Source organism: Anguilla anguilla, chromosome 8, assembly GCF_013347855.1.
Source record: "Anguilla anguilla isolate fAngAng1 chromosome 8, fAngAng1.pri, whole genome shotgun sequence".
Lineage (NCBI taxonomy): Eukaryota > Metazoa > Chordata > Actinopteri > Anguilliformes > Anguillidae > Anguilla > Anguilla anguilla.
In genome coordinates, this window is record NC_049208.1 from 30,476,001 (window position 1) to 30,491,564 (window position 15,564).

General features: G+C 43.3%; 1 long non-coding RNA gene across 1 annotated transcript; it reads left to right on the forward strand.

The window, feature by feature from the left end:
* The first annotated feature begins 86 nt into the window (after positions 1 to 86).
* On the forward strand, positions 87 to 14,838 carry LOC118233198. Its single transcript, XR_004766480.1, has 3 exons — positions 87 to 1,087; positions 11,235 to 11,532; positions 13,957 to 14,838. It is a non-coding gene; the product is annotated as an uncharacterized LOC118233198 (long non-coding RNA).
* Positions 14,839 to 15,564: the final 726 nt, after the last annotated feature.

Sequence of the window (15,564 nt, forward strand, 5' to 3'; positions counted from 1 at the left end):
AGAATACTATAGTAGGCAGTATACTTAGTAAGAAGTAGAACTTTTTGAGCAAAAAGACGCAATGAGAACAACTGAAGAACAAAAACACGCAGCGTTGTGTTCTCACGGTGCAGTGTGCGACGGCCCACAAGGAGAACTTGTTAAATGTCTTTCTTGTTCTCCGACCTCCCCTTCTGAGCTATTGGTCCAAACATCACATGGTTGGTTACGTCACCGTTGAGTTTAGAGCGATATCGCGATCTGAAGCAATCTGAATGTGTGTTTGACATAAATGCAATGTTTTCCCCCACGATGTGAGGTTGTAAAACGGACTACCGTCGTGTTTGTTTTTGCACAGTCGAATTTAAGAAAGCGTAGCTACCACAATGCTAATGTATCGGTTTACGCTCAACGTTCTTATGAACTGTCGCTAATTTCCTGGCAATATGTGGATTAGTTTCAACACCACGGCTTAATTGAGTGTTGGTTACAAACGACACAGAATATTACCCTGCTGGATTCCCACCTGCTCTGTAATGGAAAGGAGTGGAGTCCCCTCAGCGTTGCTTTGGGAATGGGGGATGGTGATGAGAGTAGCTTCCAGCCGCTTGTGATAAGTTTTTCTGCAGAGGAATTTCACTGTGGCTTTGCCAAAACAACAATATAGTTTGAAGCCCTGCCAGTGCTGTATTCAATTCCAGGCCTCGCTGGGGCAACTTCAAAGGGATCGGCCTCTTGTTTTAGAAAGGGTAGGGGGGTACAGAACTCCAAATTGGGCTGGGAGGCTGTGAGTCGGTCAACAATAGGCCAGTATCCTTCAGTAAGAGGAGTAGCAGTTTGAGGAATCCTTCATCAAGCTACCCCACTGTGGCCTCACACATGAATGGATCAAAGAGGAGGAGTAATAACAACAGCATCCGATCCAGGCCCTGAAGTGGGTCGCCCGAAGGAGAGGAGAAACCAGAGAGAGGCAGGATTGGGAAAAGAGAGGAGACCTCTGGTGCCCCCTGCCCCAAGTCCTGCCCTTGTCCCTCCCCACACACCCCTCAGGGGACCCACCTGGCTGAGTTAGTCAACCACAGGACAATGTGGGCTGCTCTGATTGGAGGTAAGAACAGTATGTTTTTCAAAGTCCACTAATTATCATGCAACAATATTCATAATTGCACAAACTCAAGTTTGAGTACTAGCTCAAACGTAATTACTAGTTATCTTAATGATGCAATCCGCAACAGGTTATCTGTTAATATTCTATGAAGATATGAATTCTTGAATTCTTATTCTATAAAAAAAACATAATTAATTTGAGCCAATTATTCAGTAAATAGCATGTATGAAGTTTTCTTATCCCAAGCGTCCAACTGCTATGTTTGAATCCTCCAAAATAACAAGTGCTTTGTGTGCTTTGAAAGTTATGGAGAGATGTACTATTTGTATAATATACGGTAGACAAGTTATTTACAAGTGTATAATAAAATTGTTTGAAAGCCGCTTACAACAAAATGATCAGAGCATACCACGCCCACCCCCCAAACCCCGCAGTTTTATCCAACCAAAATCAGAGATGTCTGATCTGTCCTGCTCTCCTGGCCAGGATATAATGTGGTACACATTTTTAAAAGCCTTCTCAGGTGGCATGATACCTTCCATTAGGTGACAAAGTGCTGGGCCCCTGATGATTCATGGTATAGACAGGTGCTTTGTCACAGAGATGTGCCATTACAGACTGCACAGTGCATAATAGTGAATTCAGTTCTGGATGTTTAGTTCAGTGGGGGTTGGTTTGGGGATCTCTTATTGGGGGATCTATTATTATTTTTCCCTCTTACCTACGACTCACTGGAAACCATGTAGAGCAGAGATTAAACATTGAGTGAGGGGTGATGCAGGGATAATCCTATGAAACAGGGCGCCCCTGTGTTGCCCTGTCCACGGCTCAGAGCTCTGCTTGTCCTTTGCACTTTCAGTGATACCCGGAGCAGGAGATCACTTTCAAAGCTTTCAGAGAAAACACCCAGAGGATAAGGGACTCACGATATTTAAGAGGGCTTGGATCTTTATCATAATCTTGCTAAGTAATAGCAAATGTATTTGCATTGTGTTCAAGTCATGACATTATTTATTTATTTATTACTAAACATTTGTGCGTATTTCACTATACACCTATATAGCATGGGCATGTAGTATCTGATATTTAAAAGTATACATTACCATTTCTTGACGGAAGTACTTGCAGTCTGTGGGTGCAGGCACTTTTGGGCAGGGCAGGTGGGTGTGAGGCAGATGCGTGTGTGTTCTGGAGAGGGCTGGGGGTGTGCAGCTGGATGCCGTCCCCTGCAGGTAGTCAGGTTCATTGTCTGGCTGCTTTACGGAGGCGGCATTGTGGTGTTTGAAGAGCACTTGACAGGTCATAGCTGTAATGTGAGAAACATTATAAATATATCATTCATCATCCACAAACACAAAGCAATCTAAAGTGAGTTGCTAACACTCCATCCATCACCTATAGGTGAGGTACTTGCGGCCAATTTGCAGCCAATGTTCATGATTGTCAAATGGGACAGGTCGCCATTGGGATTGGTGTACTGGGCAAATATAGTGTCCATCTTATAATGATTCTGTCAACCTGAGATATAATTCACTTGCAGAAATGTCTAGAGCTACATGTGGCTCTGAGACAAGCGTAATTACCTGACTGGGTTTATGAATCTGCTAATGGAGTTTCATTGTCATCTGTAGCTAGTGACATCTCTTCAGCCTTCTCCTCCACAGTTGCCCTGCGTAGCCGTTACCAGGCAACCGGGTTTTGTGGCCGAGAAAGCTCTTTACCTAATTATCTCAACAAAAAAACAGCGTTTCGTCCAAGTCTGCATTCTCAGGTGGCCATGGAACGCTGGGGCCTGTTCGTGTAAAAGAGAGGGGAAACGCACTCACCTCAATAAGCAAAAGTCCTCAGCTGGGCAGAGTTTGAATAATCAGAGCTATTATTAGCCGACAGTGTGATCAGTGAGATGAAAGAACAGAAAAATTTCCCTCATTTAGAGCAACCTGGTGAGAACCACAGTCAGGAATGGATTGAGGTTCGTCTGTCCCTCACTATAATGCGCATGAGGTTGGCATGCTTCAGATTCAGACAGGGGTTTGTTCAACAGTCTGCAAAAGAGTGCACGGGCCTTTTAGCACCTGATGAACGCCCCGCCGGAACCCTCGGTGCCCTTGCAGCTCGTGCACGGGAAAACGTGATGTGGTGAGAGGCAGCATCCAAAAAAATCTGGCAGTGTTATTCTGTTAAAGGCGAAGTCTTCTGACTGCCTGCTCAGGAAGCAACAGTGATCAAACTCCATATTCATAGAGATCTGACAAAACAATCACCTGAAACTGCTCACAAAGAGCAGGAAATGCTTTCTTCTCTTTACCCCTACCAGTCAAATGTTTAGCCAAAAACGTAAATACACTATTGCAAAATGTCAAGAAGCTGTTTGAGGCAAGGCAATTTACATAAGAAATATGAAAGAAAGCAATTTTATGCAAGTCTTCTATGAAACCCATTTCCCAAATCAGTACATATCACATAAGTTTTGTACGGTGTTTTTTTTAGCCGCGACCGCAGCTCTATAGCACTGTCTGTCGGACGGTTTGTCCACAAAAGTGTCACACCCCATAGCAGCCACAGTTTTCGCCCCAGGAGGCTGAAATTTGGCATAGATGTTGGTCATGACCGGAAGGTACAGTTGAGTAACTTTCAGGCTGATTGACCAAGAGGGGGCGTGGTGATGGGCGTGGCCTATCACAAAAAGGCGCATAATTCCCGAATGGATTCACAGATTTGCACAAGATTTTGTGGAAAGGTTGGTCATGAGCCAAAGAAGAGGTCACGTGTTTGTGTGAGGGCATGTGCGTTGATGCATGCGCGTGTGCGGTCACAGCTATTGCGGATTCGCGCTTGTTAAAAAAATATATCATCTCTGTCTTAAAGCATTCATTGCTACTTACTGTTTTTAGATTTCATTTTTAACAAAGTGATTATCATGTTGACTATTAGTTCTAACAACATTCAATGAAAATCTACTGAAGCATTACTGTACTTAATGACTGAGTAGAAAACTCAAGCAAAGTGAAGTATTTGAACCCCTCCCCCTCCTCATTGTATTTAACCTGGTACCATGGAAACTATTTTTGAAACAAATCCCATCTGGTACAGTTGAAGCCTTAATGGTTTTTAATGGGCACTCAGACATTCAGAAGACAATTTACCAACAAGTGCAAGGGAACAAATTCTTCTTGACTTCATAGCCCTAATAAATGAGTGGGAAAGGTTTATTTGACATGGAAAATTCCTTGGAGAGATAACACTTTAAATATAACTATGTGCATAAGAGAATGAATGTTGCATAAGGAGAACATTGACCCTTTGTACTGCAATGCTGTTTTATGTGTGCAGTAGTATTTTCCATTGAACGTACATTCACATACCAGCAAAATCTAAATGGAATGGCGAAAATAATAATTGTACACATTTACAGTCATAAATGTCTAGTCCAGGGATATAAAACTCCTGTCCTGGAGGGTTACAATCAGATAAGATTCATAGGCCTCCTCAGAGTCTGAAAGGCAAGGATAAGGATTTTTTCCTCATTTTATTCTTCTCGACTCAATTTGCAAATACTCCATGAGAAAAGGAGTCTGACTACTGAAACGGGCTTAACTTTGGTTTGTGCCGTATATAGCATGAGGCTGCATTGACGTTAATGAAACCTGTTGTATAAAACCATGTAAGGCTGAAATGTTGGGAAATGAAAGACTTAGGCCTAGTATCTCATGTGCTTAGTGGACAACCTGGACCCGGCCTGAACTTCATGACCATATGAGTACCCCTGTTTTCCTTACTGCCCAGTCTCTGGCTCCATTTTGTGTAGCATGGTGGCACGAAAACTGCTCTTCCAGAATCTGATCGTAAATGTTACTTTAGACTTTTTTTTCACATTTTGGGTTGTATTATTTAACTGTGAATTTGTCTCTCGCATTGTTTGGACTCAATGAGACTTGCAGGGTGAAAGGAGTTTGTCTGTGCTTTACTGCACACCTTTTCTTTTCTCCAGGCCTTTTGGACATAATTGCATTATGTTGTTACCAACATGCTAGCAGATGTTATGAGTGCCATTGTACACTGTAGCAACACATATGTGTTGTGTCATAAGTGTTGTGTTGAATCTACGTTCAGCGCTCTTTTAGCCAAAATATATAAATAATTGATGTCTTTTTACTTATATACTGTTCATTAGGAATTTCAGAACCTTTGGTATATTCAGTTGTGAATAGTGGTTTTCCGCTTGTATATTGTGTAGCAAAATGAGTCTTAAATCTCATTTCATGTGGCATAAAAAAGGTCTTAAAAAGTCATAAAATTAACTTGAAGAAACCTGCATGCACCTTGCTTTCATTGCTGCCTGATTCACCAGTACCCACTACAGTCTGAAGGATGTACTGACTATAGAAGAGACCCTGACAGTACGCCCGCACATGAACAAATACGTTCATTACTATCTTAAAGGGTGCTTTTGTTTTACACTTATTCACAGCTCACCAATGTTTCTCTCCCTTTGAACTGCCGTTTCAAACCTGCGCAACACGTGTCACCTCGGTTTCTCATATTATGAGGCAATTAGGAATGCTTTGATGAGGAATGGGGGGGGGGGGGTAGAACCGTATTTGAGAACATGGGCTTCACAGAGGTGAAATTAATGAATAGTGATTAAAAGGCCTTTTGTTAATGGCTGGGTTTTGAGAGAGACATTTTCCATGGTCTATCAAAGCCGGTAATCAAAGTTCCCTTGTGGCTCAGGTGTAAAAGGGACGATGCACCCCGTTATTTAAATTCTGTAGTGGAAGCATCTGGAGACGATTTGCATTATCCGGCGAAACCCGGTATCCATGCAAAACCTGTCCCTCGCCGATCCCCTCCTTCATTATCCCCGGATTCAGGCGATTCCTAATCGAGAGACGATATCTGTGTGGGGGCGTCGTTAAAGCCTGGGACGGGTTCTCATCAAACCAGAAACCCATTAACAGCACAGCAAGACGCTAAGCATAAAAAAGGACACGGAAAATAGAATAAAAGCGCTCACCCACCTGCCCACCTGCCTGATGTATTCCATTTTTCACACTTAGCCGCTCGTGATAAATGGGCTTTCTGAACTTCCTTCTGATTTAATTTGGAGCTTTCATTTCCTCTTTGCAAACAAGCATCAGTATGCATACGGTTTACCAAAATGGAAAATGCAGACTTTGGTTATGCTGAAATGTGTCATGCTTGACATTCTGGGCTGTTTGAGATGTGTTTGTTTTTGAAACGGGCATAATTTGCTTCTGTTAAATGCATTAACCGTAGTGCTGTGTTAAAGTTTTGTCCCACCGTCTGAACCCCAGAACAATTTTCGTCACCCATCTTAGCTTTGAAATCTTTGTATGCTCCCCTGGCCACGTAGCTTTGATTAACCAGGATATCATATGTACTGAAATCCTTCTACCATGACGAAAACAGAGCACTCATATATAGTACAAGTAAGCAAAAAAAACATAATTCTCATACTACCACACTGAACTTCCTTTGTAAGGAACTGAGTGAGTTAAAACCTAAGATTACTATAACATCTCAGCTGAGAATTCTCTGCACTGCCAGGTAGCACACGCAGTCCTCTGACGATTGAACTGATTGGCTGTCTGTAGTGCTGGAATAATACACTGATGCGATAAAGATAGAACAAGCACCTCCAGGGGTGCTGCGATGAGGAATATCCCAAATGCCATGCAACCATGGCTGGATAAACAAAGTTCTTGTAAATATAAGCAATGCCCCCACGGAGTTACGATATTTAGGTACATTGAACAAGAATTGTATGTTTTAAGAGATGTCAGTGGCAAAATAGCCACCATAGGATATGGGTCTTAGGGGTTTTAATTGGAAAAGCATTCAGCGGCCAGGTCATTCCTGATATAGTATGTGGAAGGTGGCCAAACCGTGATCAATGGACGTAGATACAGAAATTCCCTGGTGAATACACATGCCCAGTAACCCCCCTGCTACACACACGCACACACACACACACACACACACTACTGCTATGTTGTATTTCTGAATTATTCATGAGTTCAATAAGTGGAGAAACTCGCTGTAGTCCTTGGAGGGTTTACCCCCCTCTTTTGTTAACTATACGTGGAAAGGCCAGGAAAGGTGGCTGTACTGTAGGAACTAGGGGCATTCTGACAGCTCTGGCTCTGTGCATTAGAATGCACGGCCATATGTGGGGGTAGAGAAAGAGAAGTGAGGGGGTGAGTGAGAGAGGGTGAACTGGAAGGACCTTTGGATGTTGTGATTCCTACTATAATGTAATGTAATGTACTAGAAATTGTTGGAACTGGTGTTGATGACCACAAACACAATTCACTTGCACATGTCCATTGTCAATGTGTCGGCAAAAATACTTCATATTGCAATAACAAATAACACCATCATGAACTCATTTGTGTTTGATAGTTGAAATGGTTGTTCTTGTCTCAAATTTTAAAGCTGGACAATTTGCGTCCTCTGAAACCTGGAGACCAGTATTTGCCTTTCATGGAAAAGTCAGGACAGGATTGGAAAGTGGTGGTTATAGTTACCGGTTTGAATTCTGGATGACACTGTCATGGTACCCTTAGAATTGCCACACAACCCTTAAATTTTTCAAACTGCAAAATTTGTGCAATTTAATTTCACCTCAATTGTCCCGTTAAAAATCAGTCTGTGAAACCAGGTCAGAAAATGAGTAACATTTGGAAAATTGTTTGCATTGTGAGGTGGTTGAGATAAGGCGGGCTGCTAAGCAAATGAGTAATTTCAACCCAGATATCAGAAAGCTCCCAAATAAATATCACCAAATTAAATTAGAAATGTCATTCTACCCTCCCATGAAGAAATGAAAAGTGCACAGCTGCCTCAGAGCCCCTGCGGTGGTGATGTCACGTTTATACTTATCTCTCTGTGCCAAAAGTGATGAGGGTCAAGGAATGAGGTGGGTGTCTGCCCGTTGTCTGCTCATAATGCACCGTGTCGGAGAGAGGAGAGCTGGAAGATCGAGCTGTTGTTTGCTGATGTGGCTAATTAAATTCTGATTGGCTCTGAGCAGTCCACTGCCATATACATGCAGCATGCTTTTATAATTAAATATTTTTTAAATAAGTGGAAGGTTTTTTTTAAAACAATGAATATTTGTGCGCTTCACATACCTTTCATTCGAAGTGGGAGTATTAGGATATAGCACAGTATGTGGGTCTATTTGAACAGTTCTATAGCTGTTATGTAACTTTCGCTTATTGATTCATTTAAGCTGATCTTCAAATCTGTACTGTTGGAACAACCAGAAGTTCTTCATTATTATTGAATGTTCTGCCTGGGAATTTGTGTGCATAATTCACCAGCATCAGCAAACCTTTCAAAGTGCACACAAACATCATCATCCTTGTTTTCTCAGTACCACAGCAAAGGAAATACAGAAATCCCATAAATTAACAAAAGGGCATCTGACCCTTCATGAAACTGCCACTCATTTACTGCGTGTTACACATGCTTTAGCTAGCCACTACAACCTAGGCCTTCCAATTATGCATTAATATTTTAATATACATCAATACTGAAATTTCATTTCCCCCCACGGTCATTGGATGGTCCATTGTTGATACTGTTATGCCACTGACAGAATTATAAATACAAAGAAGGAAAATGAGACATTAAATACCATAAAAATTAATAGTTTGCACTAATTCCAGAAGTTGATATACATTGAATATGCCATGACTAACACAGAGAGTTGGTGTTTGTGTAAAAGCACCGCCATGACCCGTGTTTGTCAGACGGGATTCTTGACAGCTCATCAATACCGTAAACACAAGAAAGTCCACAAGTCCAGGAGCTGTTTCATCACCACATTCAGTGAGAGTTAAAACAAACACACAGGTGATATTTTTCCAGCAGAGTCCTTGAGTCATTCTGGGATGTCGGAAAAAGTCTTTAAATTCAGTTATCAATCTCCAAACACAAAAATGAAGTCAAATGGAGCAAAAACACACAACAAGAGAACTGCAACAGTCATTCAGATTGCCAAGGGTCAAACCCTTTCCGTGTTTGTGCAGGGAATTGCACAATAGAGCCCCGAATGTGATATATGATGTTGCAGATGAGTCTATGTTAGTCACAGTGGCAGGAGCACTCAGTTTATTAGGAGAGCCAGGGTAACGGAGATTGAATCAGACTTGACAGCAATAAGTGCGTCTGGGGCCTTTGCCCTCTAAATTGTTAATGATCTTTCAGTGAGCCAGAGAAACTGGTGATGTCTGACAAGAAAGTATCCCTGGGCAAAGTTTCAAGTGTTACATCCAGGTTCAGGGAGGAAAAAATCCTTCATCGAGTCATCAAGTCACCATAACAAAAAAAAAACAAATTTAATGTACTGCGATATAGGGTGAAACAGACTTGGCTTGGCTTTATTATACATTTCTGTATAGATTTAGTTTTCCACTGATAATAAAAAATAACATAACTGATCATAATAAATGGTAGATTATCTTTGTATTCATATAACTGAACTGCATTCTTTCTATAATGCAATGTAGTTCAGAAAGTTTCAAATGGAATACGTGTGTGTAACTTAAACGGTACTAAGGGTTTCTAATCTAATTTGACTGGCTGACTGCATGTAAATGGACATGATGGAAACTAAGCCCCTAGTATAACTAAAGTATTTATCCTGAATAAATATTGTATATGTGGGCCCACACATTTTTGTTCATTGGATTTTGAAATGTTTTCGTTTTTTCCCTATTCAGTTTTTACCTGAGGGTCATTATTGAATATTTTAGGTTGGTATATTGCATAGGAACACTGACACAGTCATTAGGGCATATGTTTTCAGCATCACAGATTCAACATAAATCGTATAGTCACTGAGTTGATCTTTGAAATGATCATAATTATTGCTTATTTATCTACAAGTGAAGACTTCTATACCAATAATGAATTACCTACCTACCCAGTAATTTAAGACTCAGAAATTATTGCATATTTGCATGGGGGGTGGGCACCTTAAAGAGTAAGTACAGAGTGTCAACCTGAGTCTTTTCAGTTTTAGGGCATTTGAACTGAATCTCTTGGGTCAGTCTTCAAAAGATTAAGGTGGGTCCTGAGTGACTCCACTGATGAAGGGTGTGGGGTGGGAGGAGTAGAATGCCATATGCAGTAACAAGGATGCAAAGGGTGGATTAAAAAAAAGCTTGTTTGGCGCCCGCCCCTCAGACGGATTGCGTCCTAGGTGACCACCCTTGTCGCCTATGCCTAGCGCTGGTGAGGTAATAGATGAGAGAGAAAGGCCAACATATCAGCCAACCATCAAAACCTCAACAAAGTAGACAAAAATAACTGAGGTAGTGTACACAGCCATCAAAAGAGTATACATAAAATGAAACAAATATATATGACTCCGCACAAAGTCAGTGTTCTGCTTACCGATCCAGGCATCTGTTTTAGATATCTTGGTGACCAAAGTTTTTGCCGTTGTGGTCCCCCATGCATTTTCAGACCATTTAGAATCAAGCTGTCCAAACCTCACTTTGTTTTCTACAACTAGGTGAAATATGTCACACAAGCAGTCTGATCCAACATTAGAAACACCAACATAATGTAACGGAGCACTTAAGTTGGACTGACTCCTGTCTTCCCTATTAAAGAGGCAGAATATGGCAAACATGGATGCCTCCTCTTTTCTGCTCTGCTTAAAACATAATACAAACCAAGTCATTTCTGTCTGTAGGTATAAACGTTACGCTCAATCGTAATGACTCCCACACAACTGCGAGAAGCTATTTTCAATTTTCAAATTAATTTTGTATATTACACCCCCACCTGCTCCTCAGCCCCGCCCCCCCCATCCCCTTTTCACTACTTCCGAACCCCCCCCCCCCCTATACACACAAAAATGCGAGCCAATAGGAATCGCACCGCTTTCAACGTGCAGCAGGCGACCCGCTTCCCAACCCTTGACTCCTCCTGGCTGGTGCACGCTGCGTTTGAGTTTGGCTGGCGGGGCTGAGCGACCCGTGCGCTGACCCCGCCGAGCGCGGAGGGACACCCAGCTGTCAGTCAGCCGCGGCCACAGGTGATGTTCTCTCTGACCGCCCTGGGCGATTTTTTTTCCTCTGCTTTCCCTTCCTTTTTTTTTTTTCAGAGGCTCTCCTGCTGATGAGAGCCCCGGTGCCTGACACAGACAGGGACCCAGACAACGTGCGGGGAAATCAGGCGCGGCGGCGGGAGCCTTGACCCCGTGACCCTTTGACCCCGCGACCCCGGAGCTGCCTGGCTCCTCTCGCTCTAATGAGGATCTTCACCTGATGGGAATTATCAGTGTGTAAGCTGCTCATTGCGCTGACAGTCTCGCGTCCTCTGAGATCGCCGCAGTCTCCAGAATCACAGCAACGCTGTTTGTGACACTGAGGTCTTCCAATCAGTGTTGCTCTGTCAGTGTTGTAAGTACCTCAGAAATCACTACGGTTTTTAACATTGCCTATTCTTATAGTTTTGTGATTTCTAGCATGACCTATTTATGAGTTCTGATGTTGCTGAATAATGTAATTGGATTCAAAATGTTTTTAATTAGGCAACTCAAGAATTCATCCCAAAGACTAAATCACACCGCATTATCATAACTGTCTACCCAGTGGTTATGATAGCCCTCATTTACTCACACTGACAGAAAACTACTGTCAAGGTAGAAAATAGCTTTTATCAGTCACATTTAACAGCAGTACTTAAGTGTTGTTTCACTGGCAAGGTGTAACTGAAAAAAGTCAGTCTGGACGAGTAAGTGCCAGCCTCTCACTCAGTATCTCCTCATGACTGAGAGGCTTATTGGCGGAGAGTGAGTTTCGCACTCAGTTCAGACGCCATGTTGGTCCTGTCAGGGAAGAAGGTCGTGGAACTACATTAATGGACACTTAGTTATGCTTTCTCTCCATGCCCTTTCACTTGGCCACCATCTCAGGAAAAAAAGCATCTCTACCCGATCTTAAAAGGCACTTAGGATCTATTAAAAAACCATTTCCCAGGCTGGTGTTCAGGTGGAAGTGCAGATTATTTACTGTAGAGACCAGTATGTGATTGGAATGTCCAATCAAACACTTAATTTTTCACATTAAAAAAATAATTGAAGCTCCATTCATCATAATTGTACATTCTTAAATGCAATTTGGAGGTAAAACCTAGATAAGATCCCCGCCCCCCCATTCTCATGATGGCAGTGATATTATAGAATTACAAATTAAAGTGAACTTATTCAAGAATACACGCTGAAGTAGGTAAGGAAAAATTGACATTTCAGTGTCAGTCAAAGTGCTCCTGTTCCTAATCTCCTGCAAAGATGTTGTCTATGGCAATTTATTGCCTCCACATTTTCGCTCAACCCAACTTTGAACAAGAGTGAAATAATTATGTGGCGATGCGTTTCAACACGGCCCCTGCTCCGTTGCAGAATGGCTCCGCTTTTAAAGCAAATTATTCCGCCATGTTTGTACGGCGGGCTAATAGAATGTCACTTCCGCGCTGTGTTATCATCACAATGCAGAAAATATAATGATCTGGAGTTGCCGGGCAACAGACCTAATAATAAAAGTGTTGTGTTGGAGAGGCTCTTTGGAGAGGCTCCCATTTTCATTGCAAATGGCTGAGAGCTTTCCTGCAATTACGGGCTTGTTCCAGTGGACGCTGGGCGTGTCGCGCGGGCGTGTCGCGAGGGGCGTGCTTCGCGTCCCTGTTTATTTCCCCGGTCGCTTAATATGTGAGTAAATCAAAATCCCTCGATTGTGCCTACCCGATGGCCGTCGCTCTTTGTCCCCCCACTCTGAGGCGGTGTGTCGTGGGGGTGAGTTGGGGGAAGGTGGGGGGGGGGGGGGGGGGGGGTGATCGAGGAGGTGGACGAGAGCGGGGCCCAGGCCAGGCCCCCCAATCGCAGAGGGGGGTTCGGGTCCTTTCACCGTAGTGTCCGGGAGCGCCGGCCTCCCCTTCCCCGGGGGGATAATCCTAAATGGGTCGTGGGGCAGGTGGGGGAGGGGCCTAATCCTGCTTATGTCAGTACTCAGATTGCCTCTCAAAGAGGGGAGGGGGAGAGCGCACAAAGTAAAAGCAATCTCCCAAAAAGCCGTTCTCTCCCATGGGGCGGCATAATGACCTCCCTCTCAAAGCAAAACCACATCTGAAAGGGCTTTCATGTCTGTGCTGAGTCTTGTAAGGTTGGTATTGTTAGTATTGTGCGATGCCAGTGCTGAGTCAAAGCACAGTGGGATTGAGATGGTTTTACTTCGCTTAGTGGGATTTGAAGTGCTGTGTTTACCTAGTGGTACTGCCTGATGCATTAGGGAAATGAAAACGAATAAACAAATGAAAGGATCAAAGTCACAGAACTTTGATGGCACTGTCTCGTCTGGGAGGCTGATTCAGAGGAGAGTGGGCCCGTGTGATTTATGGGAACACGCTACAGAGCTGGCCTGTTAAACCCAGTCTGAGCCGGCTCTGCTCAGTCATCACCTCTGGCACAGAAGTAATGCTCTGCATGAGGGTTATCTGTGTGTATGTGCGTGCTTGTACGCATACATGAGTGTCATGTATGTATGTGTGTGAAGGTACGTTCGTGTGTGCGCACAAATATACATATAACACTCATCTGCGCATACACAAACCTGTGACACTAACACATACTCACTCACAGGTACACACACACAAACACACAGGGACACACACACACACACACACACACACACACACACACACGCACACGCACACACACTCCCTCACACACTGCCCCAGCTGTTTCCTGGCTCCGCGCGTTTTTGTAATTGGAGAGATGAACGTCAGCCGACCACAGCAAGGCTCACATCTGGTCCCAATTTCTTCGGCAGGCGAGGACAAGAGCTGCTTCGCACGCGTGCAGAGCCTCCAGGAACACAGAACAGCCAGGCTCGCAGTCACCATCTGCAGTCACAACGTCTGCACACTGTTACCATCTACACATCTAATGCTATTACAATAGGGAACAAAAGGCCTGGCCAGTCAAAGAGATGCGCTAGCACCCAGACCCAGGAAAGTAGAGACAGTTCTGCAGTAACCAGGTAATCTTGTTAAAGCACACTCTGAAACTCGATATTTCCAGGAAGAAAATGTCATGATGAGTAGGGTAGAACATAATGGTTAAAGTAGACCTGTATTCAGTTATTTTAATACATTGCCTTGTCCTTATTGTAGAACAACTACAATGGTACATATATCTTTTTTCAGATATAAGAATGAATCAAGTTAAAATAATGAAAATATATTTAGCTTTGCAACAATCTATTCAGATATTACTATTATTTCAGCCTGGGAAAGTGAGACCATGGGGAAAACAAAATAATGGATTATTGTCTTACCTAAAATGTAATGTAGTATTGAGGTTGCCATTGCAATGTATATGTCTAATGCATTTCCCAGAGAAGATAAATAAAACTCCCAATCGCATCCCTATCTCTTGGTGGGAAGGGTCATGATTTGCTTCATGTGAAATATAGTTTTTGTTATTGTGATGTAAATGGGTTAATGCATCCTGTGACCTCACTTTCCCTGGCCAGGCCAGCCTGCCTCTGAGTCGGCAGTAAAGCGTCCAATCGGCACGCAGCGCTGCCTGGACTGCTGGTGCACGGGCACTCACTGCTCACCTAACAAGTGAAAAATGGCATTTAAAAAAAAGTCCATCCCAGCGTGGCGGCCCTCCAGCGCCATCTGCATGGGTTTCAGGCCCCGCCAGGTCCCGGCTGCGAAAACTCAGGGGAGGTGGCGGCGCGGGGGTGGAGCGGGGGCAGTGCAGGGGCAGTGGGGGTGATCCCCATTCTCCAGCGATTCTGGGCGGAGGGGCATTGGCCTTTTTACTACATCGCAGATTGTGATTAGGACCTTATTGTAGGTAATGGAGTTGTCTTGTCCATACTGTAAGAATGAGGCCCAAACTCCTCAGCCATTGGCCTGGAGGGCTGCCATCTGGCGAGTTCTGATAAAATCAAATATCCTCTGAAAATCAGGGAATGGCATTGAAATATTTGCCCCAAACATAACCTCAGATTTTCTGTTCCTGTTGTATGCATTGCACGCACCTGGGCCCATTCCTACCCAGTAAGAGAAAATTGAAGTGATAGTTAATACCTGTGTGGTGTTTGCTGAAAATTTGCATATATTTACACGGCTGCTTGCTGTTTTCCCAAGTGGCACAATTATACTGTTGTGCTCATGACATATAGTAAATGCACGTCTTTAAAAACAATTATGTTTCAGTGGTATTCATGCAATATGCTGCATTGGATTAGCCTTGCAAGCTGGCTAGTTAGTCTTTACTAATTACTGCTGATTCTGCTGTGTCGTGGAGGTTCAGTTTGGGTAGTCAGAGTGTATGTATAACTCACAGGAATGCCAAATGGGTGCCTTAGACTCACCTGCTCCTGCTGTAGTTTGTATGATCACAGTGTTTGGACAGTTGGGAC